General features: G+C 40.8%; 1 protein-coding gene across 2 annotated transcripts in view; it reads left to right on the forward strand.

Moving 5' to 3' along the window:
• The window catches only part of Marchf11 (membrane associated ring-CH-type finger 11), a 103,202-nt gene that overhangs the window by 46,050 nt on the left and 40,414 nt on the right, over nucleotides 1–16,738 (forward strand). The gene's annotated exons all lie outside the window — the stretch shown is intronic.

The following is a 16,738-nucleotide window of genomic DNA, read 5'->3' on the forward strand; positions in this document are numbered from 1 at the left end:
GCTGAAACTCAGAATAGTAAGAAAACAGTGCTGAGCCAGCAAGTTGTTAATTTTCTTAATTAAGGCATAATGGGTCTATAAAATAACTCTAAAATAAATATTTTATTTGAATATCTTATCATTAAATTTGCCAAGGCTACTTCAATTAAACATTCAAAAATAAGTATATTTCTCATTGTAAACCATGACTTGATAAGTTGTTTAGTATTTTACTTTACAGAAAAAAGCATCAAAAGCATAGCCTCTCTGCTAGAAGTTTGCCTGATAAATGTCAGAAAAATATAACCAAGGGAATACTACTAACAGTGAGGAACTGACGGGGATGATCCCTAATCCCCTTAAGACCTTAAATTTCCATGAAGTGCCTTTGGAGTGCTCCCACATTAAAGTTTAAGGTACTTGTCATATCAGAAATGAAGAAAGCATTATACCCTCATTTATACACGTTATACATATTATACCCTTATAACATTGTACACATTATACCCTTATAACATTATACACATCATGCCATTATACACAAATATACATTATATCCTTTTACACATTATACCCTTGTACACGTTTACACTTTACACTCTTGTATACATTATAGACATTATACCCTTATACACTGCAGTCTGTGCCAGTCTGTGCCAGTCTTATGCCAGTTGCATGGCCGATGTGAATAGTTAATGGGTTCTGGTTCCTACACAGAATGTTGAACTATGGTGCTAAAGTGAACAGTCCCTCCAAAGCAAAGCCATCTCCTAATCACCCTGGGCCTGACAGGGGTGATGGCACTTCATCATACAGAAACATTAGTGATGAAAGTGTAGGGCCATACTTGATGAAGGAGATCATCTGTTTTGTCAGTGAGAGGGACTAGGCATAATACTCCAGGGTAAGCTTAGTCTCTAAAGTTTAGGTGCCCATCTGGCACCCAACTGACTTGAAATTTCCTGGTGTGAACAGAAGCCAAAGTGTGTTCACATAATTTTGAGCACTGAATGCATTTTTTCCATGGCCATTGAAAGATGTACACACAGTTTGATACATGACCAATGACATTAAAGTTACTTCTTTTTGGGGGAGGATAATCTATGCACCTTTTCCCATATAACACTTTCCTAAGGAGTCTTTCCTAGGCCAAGTCAACTTGGAGTCACATGGTTGGCATCTTAGTTGTGTTTCTGTTGCTGTGAGAACCTACTCTGACAAAAGTAACTTAAAGAGGAGGCATTTATTGTGGCTTAGTTCAAAGGCATAGTCTGTCATGGTGGGGACATCAACACATGAGGACCTTGGAGCAACTGTTTACACCACATCCTCAATCAGGAAGCAGAGAGCAATGAATGGTTGCGGCTGCTTTAGATCCCCCATAAGGATTGTACTACTCTAACAGTCCGTTATTCCCACCTCAATTAATGTAATCGATGAAATAATTCATAGGCATGCCCAGAGGCTCATCTCCAATGATTTTTTTTACAAATTTACAACAACTAACCAGACCAGGTGGCAACATAAAGAATATTTGATATCATTTCTCTTGCTTTTGTTTCTTCTTCAATATAGTATGATCCTATCAATTTCAAATTCATTTTCCCCTGGTAGGCTTTAGCATGGCTTGGAAGCCAGTGGTTATTCATAAGTTTGCAAAGCTGAATAAAAGTATTTATCCAGAGTCTCCATTCACATGTGAACTGTCTACAAAGCATTGTCTTTTAATCACAAAGGTAGGGGTGCTACTTAACCATACTCACCGTAGTCCTGGTGTGACTGTGTGCTTCTGGTGACCTTAAGAAGCCCACTTGGACTGTGTTAGAATATCTCTCTGGGTACACTTGTGTGGTGATATCTTGTATGTACAAATAAAGCTTGTCTGAAGATCAGAGGGTGGAGCTTGCCACTAGCTAACCACAGACATCTGGAGGTCTGTACAGACAGGAAGTGAGATGGCTGGGCCGAGAGAGGAATATAGCCGGGAGGAAACAGGAACTGTCTCTTTTCCACTGGGAAGCTGGTGAGGTAAAGGTGCCTTTGGCTTTCCCCTTCTTATTTCTGATCTCTCAGCATTTTCCCCTATATCCCATTCCTGGCTTTTATTATTAAGACTTCCTAGAACTCGTGTTACACACTTGTTTCTCCTGCAGTGCAGACTACAGTTGTAATGTCCTGTAGATATCTCCACCCAGTTTTAGCCTTTTGCATTCCATGTGCTTTCACCAACCCACTGCAGGTCATAGATTGCCTGATGGGTTTTGTTGACTTATTAGTTCGGGATATGAAAACCAGCAGGATTTGGTAGGCACAAGAGACTACAATAGTAGGGTATAAAGCAGTGGTTCCCAACCTTCCTAATTCTGTGACCCTTCATTAATACAGTTCCTCATGTCCTGGTGATCCCCAGCCATAAAATTATTTCATTGCAAGTTAATACCTGAAAATTTGCTACAATTATAAATCATAATGTGTCTGTGTTTTCCAGTGGTCTTAGGTGAACCCTGTGTAAGGGTTGTGATCCAAAGGTTGAGAATCACTTGTATAACGGCTCCGCAGCTGTGGCTAGGAAAAGGAGATGAGTGGGTGTAGTCACTGCCACATTCTTAGGCAGGCAGGCAGGCAGGCAGGGTTTGCTGGGCTCACTGTCCTGTGTAGATCAATACCACACTTTTATTGCTTCTACCCTCTGACCTCCTAAACTCCCCTCAGTTGATCCCACTTATTCAGAATCCAGAGGGCAGGGGACCTCATAGGACTGACATGAGAGTAAGAAACACCAAGACAAAGGTCCAATCAAGAGTGTTTAGCACATGGCTTCTCCCATAGATCTTGTAGCATAGCAGGGACAGTGCCCAGGAATTGGGTCAGAGTAAAATTCTGCAAGGAAGAGGACAGTCTCACTCCTCTGTGGGACAACACCAGATTGTAGCTTTGGTATAAAGACCTTATCCAGAAGGCCAGCTACACATGCGAATGCATGTCTGTTATGCTGACTCAGGTGATCTCTAGACCTTCTCTGACATGCATTAGTCAAGGAAGTAGGTTGATGTGGGCAAATCTCAAAGTTTCAGTGGCTTCCTCAACAGAATGACTTGCTGCTTGCTCTTCTCATTTATTTCTGTTGCTGTGATAAAATAATTCGGACCAAAAACAACTTGAGAAAGGAGAAAGAAGTGTTTATTTCATCTCACACTTACAGGTCACAGTTCACCACTGACAGAGGTCAGGGCAGGAACTCTAGGAAGGAATTTGGAGTTGGGAACAATGGCCTAACACTGCTGCCTGGCATGCTTTCTGGGTGGCTCACAGATTCATGCTTAGCTAATTTTCATATGTAGCCAGAACCACATGCCTCGGAATAGCACTGCCTACAGTGAGCCAGGCCATGTTGCACCAATTAACAATGAAAACCCATCCTTCACAGACATGTCCACAGTCAAACCTGATAAAGATAATCACTCAACTGAGACACCTTTCAGGCGATTCTAGACTGTGTCAAGTTGACATATAAGGTTAGCAGGGACACTCATGTCCCTGTCCAATAATCTCTGTGTTGTAGAGGTGCCTTCTGGAATTTGTAACCTTAATGATTACCAGAAAGGAGAGAGATGATGAGCACATAATATAATCTTTGCCATCCCTGTGTGGTGACACCTGAGCGCTCAGAACTAATTGGTTACATGGTTTTACTGCTTTTACTGACTTCAGAGAAAGGCAGGTATAAAGATGACTAATAGTCTGTGCTGAGCATGTGTGGGAATCTCAGCTCTAAACATGACTGGAGTGAGTTGGAACTAATTGAATATGTATTCCACATATTATATAATAATCATTAAATCCTGATGTCACTGAAATTTGCATTATACTCAGTAAAACTTGAATATTTAAAGCCATTCTACATATATTGATCTAACTTCATCATTCAATATTTGAACATATCATGGAGAAACGGGAGAAATGCTTTTTCTCCTGTTTGAGCTGTGCCAATACAAGTAGGAAGACTCATGTTGTTGTTAAACGTTTATGATTCTTTATCTACATCTCCCAATTTTTAATGGTTTAATCAAATTACTAATTTGACTCTCGATATCTAGTCCTATGAAAAGTAGATGCAAACCAAAGCAGAGCTTTTACAGTTACTAATTCTTAAGGTTGGAACAATTAATTGTATTAGTAATGAACATGCATAGGATGAGTTTATTTAATGCCAACACTCATTACATTACACTTTTAACTACTCAAATCTCATTGTATATAGTCTTAACTATGTAGATCCCATTGTATGAGAAACTTAGAATTGCTTAAAATCTTTGACATAGGACCAAAGCCCAAGAAATAATGACACATCATTTAGCTTTTCTTGCCCTAGGAAGTTTACCACCAAAATATAGCACTGAGTTTTTCCCTTATTATTAACAATTGATTTTTATTTTTAAATGTGTATGCAGGGCATAAAAGGGTATCTATTATAATACTAATGACAAACAGGGACTTTGTAGTTAAGAACCTAGACTTAATTTAATATGCAAAGTATTAAAACTAGAAGTAAAGAACATAATAATTCATGTGTTATAAATTAGTTTATCTGCTAACATAATGCATAACTACATTGCTAATTAGTGGCATTTATATAGTACATTCTTGGCATACAACTTCTTGGAATCAGTGAGCTTTATGTAAATCAGAAACTGTTTAATTATTGATTCCCTTTCCTTTATATGCTGTATTAACCAATTTTGTGTTGCTATATCAAAACAACTAACAATTCAGTCAATAATAAGCAAATTAATTCAAGATAGACATACCCAAAGAAGTACAAATGTCCAATAAACATATGGGAAAATACCCAACAATCCTAGCCATCAAGAATATATAAAATGAAATTACATTGAGTCATGTTTCGTTCCAGACAGGATGGTACCATCAAGGTGAGGATGAGGGGCGGAAACGATCCCTTCTTCCCTGTTAGTAGGCATAGAAGCCAGTGCAGCCATGCTGGAAGAAACTATTAGTGGGAGTAGAAACCAGTGTAGCCCTTCTGGAAGAAACTAGTGTGAAGGATCCTCAGAAAACCAAAGTGGAACTACCACATGATTCAGCAGTTATTCCACTTTGGTGTATAACCATAGGACTCCATGTCAAATGCTACAGGGATTCCTGTGCACCCATGTTTATTATAACCCTGTTCATAATAACCAGCCTAGATGTCTATTTATGTATGGATTGATAATTAAAATGCGATATATATACAAATACACCCCCCCACAACACATATCCAAAATAATTCTATTCTGTCAGAAAGGATGAAATGATTTCAAAAGAAAGTACATGGAACTGGAGATCCTCAGAGTGGGTAGAATAAATGAGACTCAGAAAAACAAAAATTGCATATTCTGCTTGTGTATGGAAGCTAGATTCGACCCGAGAGCAGAAGGGTAGAACGGCATTAGTAGGAGGTGGGACATGGGGACAGAAAGTGCAGTGAATGGGTGGTGAATATGAGCAGAGTGCATGAGAGTAAAATATAGCAAAATCAACCACTTATCAAATGGAAATGTGGTGGTAAAAAGATAAATGTTTTAAAAACAAAAACATTTGTTTAGCTAACTATCTTTAATGTTCATGGATGTGGAACCTGGACTTGGTGAGGACTTCTTTGGATGCATCACAACATGGTCAAAAGCATCAGGGAGGCAGTACATATTAGCAGGGAAAATCCCGTGGTGAAATAGGAAGCCAGAGGCTAAAGGCATCTGATCTCACTCTGTGTGTTGTGTGGTACCAGAGAGGATGATCTGTGTGGGTATGGATGTATGTGTCTGCTATAGGAAATCCAGATGTCAATGTCCCCTTCTGTATTTATCCACCTTACTTTTTGAGACAGGGTTTCTCACTGAACCTGGAATCCACCATTTTGCCTAGATTAGCTGTTCTGCAAACCCCAGGATTCTACCTGTCTCAGTCACCCAGTGTTAAGGATACAGTCATGTGCCATCACTCCTAGGTTTTCCACGCTCAGATCTTTGTGCTCACACAATAAGCACATTGCCTACTGAGTTATCCCTCAGCCCTCAGCAGACTTAACAATGTCCCCTCAGGAGGTTAGCAGTGATTGTGCTCAGAGAAGGAACTCCCTTCAGCAACTTCATTACCTTGAGCTAATCCCTATAGAGCCTTCATCAGCTTTTGCATCACCACACTGGCATCAGAGCTTCCAAAAGGGAAGTTTTGGGTATCACACTCAAACCATATCCAAAACATAGGACGCCTGCCACTTTCTACTACCTCTGCCTCTAATCTTACTCACAGATGAGTTGCAATCATGAGTCCTTTATCCCTTCATTAATCACTCCTGATTATAGTATTTGCAATATTTATTGTGCACAATGACTCTCGACTAAAGTCATATTATTTAAGAAATCCAAACCAGCAACTATAGCAAGTGATTAATCTAAATCCAATTGCATTCTAGAGAGTTTCAAGCAAGAGGTTATGTTCATAAATCAAATAGAGAAAATTCTCATGACGTTGACTTAGTATCTACAAATTTCAGAGGTAATATATCTTTGCTGGTGTCTTTCTTCTCATGGAGGAAAGTAAAAATTGAGATTTCTTTTTTTTTTCAGTTTACCTGTGAAGGATTTATGTTAAATTTCTTCTCATGTATTTGAAATAATTTGTTCCACTTCATGGTGCAGATGCAATAGGATTTCCTCCTAGTTGACCACTCTAGGCTTCCTCAAATCATTCCTTCTGGTATTATATCAAAGCGGTGTGTATCATGAAGCTATCATAGTTGGAGTTAACCAGCTGGATGGCTTTGGTAGAAGAACCCATCCTACAGTGTTGACAGCTTTTACAAACTCTAAATCCATTCCTGGAGCGAGCCTGGAGACTAGAATCCTCATGGTAGCACAAACATTGTTCGGAAGTTAATCCCACGCTTTGAAAGCCACATGGCACAGGACCATTTGGGGACTCCCTCCAGAGCTGAGGAGTATAGGGTTAGACGGTAGACATGATTCATCGAATATTAAATGTAACCTACCCTGTTCTTGAACAGCTACGTGTATTATCCACAGTCCACACAGCAATAGCTTCACCAGTGTTTAGTGTGAGTCAGCTTTGGGTCCTGGTGCACCTTCACATCAGATGGTCATGAATATGCTGCCATCAGTGCTATCAGCAGACTGTGTCCTGTCAGAGTTGCCAGAGCCCTGCTGAGCTGGTACTGTGTAGTACAGCATATGGCTTAAACTCCATGTCACCTCACACAACTGAAAAAAGGAGGCTGAACAATGCTCAAAAAAGAAATTGCCAATGAAAGAGAATCTGAATAGTCTTAGAGCAGTAAGAACATAACAAAGCTGCTGTGCTTTGAAGCAACACTGTCATGTTTCCAAAAAACAAACAAGCAAACAAACAAACATGCGAACCAAAACCAAAACCAAAAATCATAAAAAATCCCACCACTAACAGTCTAATCAGCTATGACAAACATCAGTCAAAAATGTAGACATGGTTGATGTGATTGCTGGTCTATGCTGTTGACTCAAGTGGACCCTCAAATGGGCAAAGTGATTGGAAAAAGAAGGGAAATGTGAGGACGGTCACATAGGACTCAGCAAGTCTCTTTCTATTCTGGGTGGGTCTGTCTATGGCAGCTGTGGCCTGCTGACATCATACTAGTTTCCACTCCATCTTCAACACGGCACCCATACGGAGACTGCCCAGTGCACTTCCAACATCGGCCTGAGATCAGTGACTGCCAAGACATTCCACTTCCTGACTTGGAAACTTGATTCTTTGACTCTCCAGCATGCAGACAGATATTTCTGTACCACCTAGTACTTATCACAGAGACCAAGCTGCCCTCTGTCCCACCTCTTGGTTTGCATTCCTATAGTGAATCGTTCCTAAAACAATCGAGATGACAAGTAAAGGCTTGCATCTTCTGTAGTTAATTAAATATCTTGTCCCTAAATGTGTTAGTCTCTCAAGATATAAATTAATGATCCTATAATTTCTAGGAACTGGAATACTGAGAGTCCATGAGGTAATCACACAGACCTCCTGGAGCTCTGTGGATATGGTAAATCTGATAGAAAATTGGGTGAGGAATTGCAGGTGACACATGTTTTCACCCACTAGCTCTCACAGCTCCTCCTTTCTCAGTTTCTCTTGCTCTTCTCTCCTGTGAGTCACTTCTCAAATTCTTCTTCAGCATTCTGCACTCCAGTTTCCTAGTAGCAATACCTCATTTTTTCTTTTTTTTCCACACTAATTACTTTCTCTGCCCTCAGCCCATTCCTACTCCCATCCAAGGTTAATTTCATGCTCAGAAATTGCAACAAGCCCACTTGTTTCCAAGCACTTGCCTGATTTACACTTAATAGCTCTGTAAAAAAAAACCAACACATCACAACTTTATTTGAGAGGAAAGGTCTGGACTTTTCCCAGGCTGTCCAGGCTTCAGCATTTTATTCTGTTGACTCACGGATTTCTGAACATTTTCATGCTATATGGTGGCTTGTAAAAAGCTTATTTTTATACCTATACACTAAATGAGGCACCTGACTTATTTTTTTAATATGGCAGTACTACATATGCTTATCTTTTTACAGATCCATCTTCACATATGTAGATTCTCCAAAATGATGATTCTGATGACATTGGTAATGCCACTACAAATGCCTTTGCAATTAAATAAAAATGCATGATTTCAAACTTTTGACCTTGGAGAAATGAGTCCACGTGGGGCTTAAATAATTATACAGAACACTACATCTTGAACACAAAACTCAATCCAAAATAAGACCCCAGGAGTTCAGAGACAAAGCAGCATGAGGCATATTCCAAGGGTGTTTGCAATGTGTTTGTTCACTTGAGCTGCTTAGACAAGGTTCTTAGACAAAAGAGAGTTTCTGTTTCCAAGTTTGGAGGCTAGACATCTTAGATCAGGGTGCTGGCAAAATCTCTGAGAGCTGTGAGAGAAGGGACTGTTCCAGTTTTCCTCTTTGGCCTTCAGTAGTCAGCCTTTTTTCTGTTCCCAAGCTGTATATGAGTACCTGCATCCTTATAAACACTTTTTACAAAACCCCTCTCAGCTCCAAGCCCAATCCACCCAGCTGTTCTTACTTTGCCCCATACCATTCTGTCTAAGCCCTGTCTCTAAATGCAACCACGGCCTGAGGTAGTGGTGATAAGACCTCAGTACAGAGATATCTGAGAGGATTCAGTTGAAATCATGGCATCATATGTGGTAAGTAGATAGGGTGAAGAGGTTGGGAGAGAGAAAAGGCTTGAAGTAGAGGGTATGGATTCAGGGAACGCTTCAGTTGGAAGGGCTGAATCAAGTTCAAGAGAAAATCATTGTCTACACAGTCTCCCGACATCAACTGTAAAGGGACTACTCATTGTAAGAAATAAATGTATCATTGAGAATATATGGTCCAGAATTTCTGGATTAATGAAGCACGTCTTCTGTGGCAAACTCTGTTCAGGTTTTGTGGATATGAGTGTGTAACCAACTCCTCTAAATATCTCTGCATCACTCTCCTTTGATGGAGAGCCTTCTCTTCTGAAGGAGGGTGAACATACCTCTGCTGTGCCTGGTCCCTGCCTTGCTGCCAAGGAGATTTAGTCTGGTTAGGAAGCAATCAATGTAGTGGCTGATGCAGAGGAAAGTCAGGGCTGTGTGCATACTTGATGGGATGAGGGAGGAGGGTAAAACACAGGGATGTGGGGATGGGTCAGACTCGACAGTAAAGCCATCATTTGGCAGAACCAGAATACCAGTGTGCAAACTTTTATCATTTGTGTAATTCTCCTTATCTGGAAAATGCTTCCCTTAAATTTTGCTCATTTCTGCCAGGCTTTGGAAAGGTATTAAGTATGTCTACATGGATGCTGAGAGCTGAAGAAAGTATCCTGAAACAGATACAGTCAGATGGACTGGACCAAACTGCCTTCTATTGCAAATGTGGAGAAGCCCAATCCAGGGCTCACCTGGAAAGAGCCTCTTTCTCCATGCTTTGACAGTTCTTACGAGTGGGGAAGATGAAGCACTCCTCGGGGAGGCATAATGCTGAGACATAGGGAACCAGAAGCTTCCTTTGGATGCAATTCTAGATAAGCTATTGGCATCAATATGAGGGGCCAAATGTGGGTGAGAAAAGGTGGAAGCATTAGAGCTACAGTGCTCATATTTTAAGACAGCTTTGTAGTTCTATGCAATCAGACAGAGTACCTCAACTCGCTATCTCTGAGTTTCTAGGATATTAATAGAACCATTGTGTATTAGAGTAAAGATAACAGTAATCATGATTCAAAGGCCAGTATTTCTAGAACAGCAGTGCCTAGAAAAGTACAAGTGCTCAAAAAAGTTGACATTGTTCTCATTAGACATGTGAGATCAGTAGCTTTAGTGATACTGATGCCAGGGCATTGATGGAGCAGTTGGAATAAAGACAGCTGCTCCAGGTTAGGTAAGTTTATTTCATTAGACATAGAAGCTTTAGTCCTACTCTTTGGATCTATCAACAGAAGTGGTTCTCTGAGCTATTGTTTACACAGTAAAGTGGATTTGTTAACAGCAACATTGCTAGTGCAGCTTGGACTTCATCACTGAGAAAACGTTGAATTTAATTAAGTATCCACTCAATTGCAACATTAATTTGTGGCTCCTGATTTCATTGCTGGACCCACTAACCATCACTTCCTTACTGTATTTTTATTTTCTGTATCGCAGTTATTGTCTGTTTTTATTTCTTTGTTTGCTTCACTCATTCATTTTCTTGCTTATGTAGTCAATGTGTATTACATTGTTACCATGTCGCAGTCACTGTATGTGATAAGACAAACATGTGAGGATGAAAAAAACCAAAAAACAATGCCTTGTCATCATGGGCAAGGTGGATTAAAAATAAATAAGAAAATATGTAGTAAAGCATTATGTCAGGTGGTGGTAAATCTTATACACAAAAAGCATGAAGTGCTCATCCAGGATGTGGCTGTTAGGCTTAAAACTATCTGGCCTCCTGTAGAGGTCTTCACTTCACTGGTGAATTGCAGCTCAGCAGACATTTGAAGGAAGTGATGCATGTGTCTACCTGGGTGAGACATGGTCCCCAGGAAGGGTGTGTACAGAATAGACAAGCTGTGTTCACATCAGAACAAGGAGCTCAGCATATGTGAAGAGGGGGCGTATTGATTAACTGTTGCCGACTTGAATGGCCACCACAGAGTTGGTGGCTTTGAACAACTACTATTTGTTCTACTCAGTAACCTATTTGTTAGCAATTTGGCTGGGCTTAACCCAGCAGTTAATCTTCTAGTCTCACTAGCAGACCCAGAAATCTGGGCCCTGGTCAGTGTTATGACACTCATGTGGTGTGGCTTACCTCTGGCCCATGTTGATCTGTTATCCCATGTTTGTTCCCAGCATGTCTCTTTTACCATGTTTTCTTGGACAGAGGTCTTGTCTTCCCAAGGAGAGGATTAGACTCCTCTTGGATTTTGTCCTAACCTTACTTGTCCACTTGCATATATGGGTTGTGAAGCTTCCTGAGGATCTGGAGCTCAAGCCTGAGATGATACAATCACTGAGAAGCGCTTTCCGGCTACTCTGTTCAACAGAGGCTGGAGAGCAGAAACCAACTACCCAGGAAGTAGTCTACTGTATTTACCTGAGTGAGATTTGGCACATAGGCAAGAGATGTCTTACTTTTCTACAATGTTTGCCGTGTGTAGCTGGAACATTGTGAATTTACAACACATATTGGTTAAGTGAAGGAGTGAAAAGACAGTACCCACTTGGGAGCTGAAGGACATGGGAGAGATTGGAAGGAAGGTGCCTGGGAAGGGGTGGAGAAGGATAATGATGTGATTCTATTTCAATTAAAAACATATTTGAAAACTAAAAGAGTGAATGAGTCAATGTGAATTTAAATTGGCTGAGGTGAACTTGAGAAACCAATCATGATCCCCTTCCCAGAATGTCTGTAGGAGTTCTCCCATAGTCCTTGAGTGCTGTGTGCTTGCTGTTCTATGCTTGCTGTCCTTAGACTGACTGCCAGGGTTTGGGGGATGCCCCTGAGTTAAAGCACTTAGCAGAAAATGAATGGACATAAAGCCAAGGGAGGCAGGGATCCATTTGTGGAGGGTTATTTAGTACTGTGTGTTAAGCTACTTCATTTTACTCCATTGCATTCTGCATTGTTTCCTTGAATCTGTTGATTGAGTTTTTATTACTATAAATAGAAGTAATAAAACAGAGCTTTGTGCTTTTTGCTCTAAGGGAATAATTGGGGGAATAAACTCAAGAACTTGAAGAGCCCTAAATGGTATTGTCAGCAAGTCAAGAAACATAAAACACTCCCCCCCACCGTGTGTCTGTGTGTGTGTGTGAGAGAGAGAGAGACAGAGAGAGACAGAGAGAGAGACAGAGAAAGAGAGAGAGAGAGAGAGAGAGAGAGAACTACAGTAGTTCCAAACACACATTCAGTGGCCTCTTCCTTTATTTTTTTTAATATTTGAGAACCACAAATTTTCTAATTATCGTAACTCTAGGGCTTAGAAGTATTAGTCCTCCCTCAAATCCTATACGGTGTGAGAATTTTGGTCCCCAAGTGACATCTTTCAATCTGACACCAGAGAGGAACGATTAAGTTATTCAGGATCTATCTTTCTACTCTGGTTCCAAGCTCATCCTGGATGCTGCCTCAGGGCATTTGTCCTCTGCTCTCCCTCTTACTTTCCCCACCTCTTCAGTGGTTGGTTGTCTATCCATCTTGGGAGAAATCTCAATTATCTTAAGAAAACTAAGTTCCCTTTTAATGCTAGCCAGGCCTGCTTCTCTGAACTCATTTCATGTTCATGGTCTATATCCTGCTACCTGTGTTCTCCACAGGCTTTTGAACGCTGCCAGTGCATCAGCCATCTAAGCACTCATGTCTCTCACTTCATGGATGAGTCTTACTGATACATTTCTGGTATTTTGAATAAAATGTTATAGTTTGAATCTTAAATTTCTTCCACATGCTAAAGACCTGGTGGCTAACTTGTGACATTCTTGTGAGTGGTAGAACTTTTAGGCAGTGGCGCCTGGTGAAGGCAGTTTGGTCCCTGGATGCATGATCTTGAAGGGGATGTAGGAACTCACCTCCCTTTTCCCACTCTTTGAAACCATCATGATGTTAAAACAATTTCTTTGTAGTATGGTCACGTGATACCTCACTGTCTTGCCTCAGGCCCCATACCTACAGAACTAATCACTCTCCTGTTGCCATGATAAAACACCATGACAAACACAACATAGAGGAGAAACCTGGCTCACAATGCCACTTTACAAACCACAGCTGGTCACATTATACACACAGCCAGGGGGGAGAGCAGTGAATCGGCCCCTGTGTGTCCTTGCCCCTCCTCTGGCTTCCCCATCTGTTGGTAGTTCACAGTCCCCTTCCTAGGGAGTGGTGACACTCACAGTGAGCAGATCTTCACACCTCAGTTTATCAAGACACTCACCCCCAGACAAGCCCACAGGCCAACCTAATCTATACATCCCTTATTGATATTCTCCGTGCAGGTGGATCTAGGTGTATCGACTTGAGACAATTAAAACTAACCACGTTTATCTGAAGTATTTTGTCACAGCCGTTGAAAAGTGACTGACATAAATACCATCTTTTAAAAAATTTTTGATCAACAAGGTTTCTTGGAATTCCAAATCCACCTATGTTTTTCCCCTTTTCTTCCTCCAGATTTATTGGCACGGACTTACATTCTGACTTTTCATGTAATTTTTAAAAATCTAAAATCTGCTGGTTTACATGCTCCATGTGAGGGCTTTTTCTGGTCTCCCATCTTTCCACTAATGTATGAACAGAGGTACCATGATGTTGATGCAAGAATAATTTTATTTTTCATGATACATGAGTTTAAATTAAAGCAGTCATAATTTCACGTGCTTTCCATCTTCCTGAGGGCGAGACTCTCTGTTGCCCGAGAAGCATTGATTTCACCTCCTGGATATATGGAAAAGATAACTGCTTAAAACGTCCATACAAACGAATCAGTTTAAGGAAAGTTTGCACCGTTTTATCATGTAGCTTTAAAGATTAGTGAATAAATAGACAGCACAGATAGTCAGGAATAAATAATTCACAGCATCCCGAATGAATCATGCTATAGGAAAGCCAACGGAGTCATATTTTATTTATCTCTGTATTGAAAAAAATCAATCTGTGAATTTCCAGAGTGGTTGATCCTGGTAGTCAGCTTCTTGGCCCAGCATGTGTGAAGTGAGTGTTTTTGAGAAGGGGACAGTTCAACACTGGCCCGTCTTTTGCTGTCCTGATTAAGGAAGCTGGTTAAATCCCCAGTCACAGCATCGCAGTGTTAGCACACCTGTCCTTCTCTGTGTATTACCACCCTGTGACTTTAAGTCATTGCCCTGAAATCCCAGCTGCTGTTGGAGTGACACTGCCATTAATATTGAGTCCAACTCTGCCTCTCTGTTTGTCCTCCTCAAACATTCTGTTGGGGCAGCATTAAGTCTTCCTGAGAATGTTGTTTTGTGCCTGTAAAACACCTTAGAACTGCTGTCCGACCCGCTGGCGCAAAGAGTAAGAAATTTGTGCTTTGCATACACTGTTCACCCAAGTCTTGCTTCCTGAAGCGTTTTTCTGTAGGCATAAGCATTTCCACACAGCTGTTACGTACAGCATGATGTCATATCCTTTGGGTCCTTTACAAGTGTATCAAGTTGAGACATCATCTCCAAGGGTAGGCAAATAGTATGCTTTGTTTGTTTTGTAGTTAGAAGTTGACAGAGTAGTGTTGACTGTTTTCCCGAAACACCTGTAATAGTGTTTGTCTGCAACTCAGGAGGTAGATGGCTGCACTTCGCCCCTTGGACATCTGGTTTGGTGAAAGCATAAGCCTGGGCGAGGGCAGATCCATCCCTGCTTAGAGGCGCGCACCAGCAGGGACTGGTGTAATGCACCGTGCCTTGCGTTTCTGCTGAGAGGTAGTCGCTCAGGTCCTGGCTCTGAGGTTTGTGGTCAGTGTGATTTTATACGTATGGTTCCAACTTTGTGATGGCACCAGTCAGACAAATAGACAAAGCCTTGCATCACCAACACTGAAATGCTTCCAGCTCCAAGAATATTTTTTAAAGCTGAGTTGATAAACACAAAAGAGATAATTTTCTTTACCACTCGAAGTGTGTCTTCTGTTACACATCCTCACTGAGCTGTGTACATTGAGCTCTTTTAACGACACATCTGAAAATAGTGTAAGCAAACGTCTTTTTACTGATGCAGGTGACTATTGGAAAAAGTAAAGATCTCCAAGTTCCTATTTAACTGGCATATCGTCTTCGTGGGAATCATTTTATTCTTGCTTCCTGCCCAATATTTTAACAATTCCGACTGCCTGCTAACATGTGGGCTTTCTGAATATGCAACATGAATATCTTCCCTGTGTCCTGTTGCTATCTTCTCTCAGGCTTCTGGGGTGGGGGCGGGGCTCTGGGTTCAGCTTTGTTGATGAGCTCATTCCCTTCCCCTAATGGATGAGGCTATGAAATCAAGAGCCACTTGACAGTGGTCCTTAGCTGGGGAGGAAGCTGGCAGCACAGAACAGGAGCCGAGCCTGAGACAGCACAGGAAGAAGGGCTAAGTGCACAGCTAATGCAAGAGCCATGGAGGAAATTGACGAATTAGGGAACTGGAGGGCACTCATTACAAAATAATGGCTGAAATTAGAATCGCAAATTTTGTCTTAATAAGGAGATGGGTTAAATATTTCATCTTAAGTTATTCTTCTTTCAAAATGCCTTTTACAAATCCCCATCTCAGCTTTTGTTAAAAATATCACTGCAGAACCAAGAGTCACAATCTCACTTACGAGCATCACTAATGTTTCCTGTGCAAACAGGCAAAGTGATCACAGCAGCCAAGGCACAGAACAGGGATTCTTAGATGATTTCTTTTTAGAATTTTCAGGCTACCTGTGATTCTAATTCTCAAAACAATAATCAAACTTGTTAAAAGGAAACATAACTCATAAAAAGTGAACAATCATGTTGTAGTCAATTTTTATATTAATAAGTATAAAAGCCATTTCATCCTGATGGCAAAGTAAGTCTTGTGAGGACCCAGACCCTGGTACCTAAACCAGGGTGGCAGGGGATGGGGGGCTAGGCTTACTGGAAAAAAGTAGAGATTACTACCACACAGAATAATGATAGTTTCTGGAAGATGAACAAAGATATATGTGAAAATCGAGCATGCTGGAGATTGACCTTAAACAGCCTTGGTGAAGATGAAACCAGACAAGATGAAGGCTTCCCCCAATTATCTGTTTTTCCTTTTGGCAAAAGATTTCTGCTACTTTTAATTCTGGCATTATAAAGTATCTCTGTTAAAAATGAAATAATAAGTTTCCTTTGGAAATAAAACTGTCCTCTTGGTTAAAAATATCAGAACTAGAGGAATGAATCCCATTGTTTATGATTCTTCAAAGACAGCGTGGTGTTGAGATTCTAATAAGTGCTGTTCCTCCATTGAAGCCTTATATCCCCCTTCCCCGTCCCATCCCCTGGATGCATTGCTACATTTTGCATAATCTGAAAAGATTATCTTGTTGAAACACTGTACTTTGTAAAGTCAATCAGAAATAAGACTGAGTTCTTTCAGTGGTATTCTGCAATGTAGTCAGGCCTTCCATTGGCACACTGGTCATCTTTGGT

Source organism: Mesocricetus auratus, unplaced genomic scaffold, assembly GCF_017639785.1.
Source record: "Mesocricetus auratus isolate SY011 unplaced genomic scaffold, BCM_Maur_2.0 Super-Scaffold_100015, whole genome shotgun sequence".
Classification (NCBI taxonomy): Eukaryota; Metazoa; Chordata; class Mammalia; order Rodentia; family Cricetidae; genus Mesocricetus; species Mesocricetus auratus.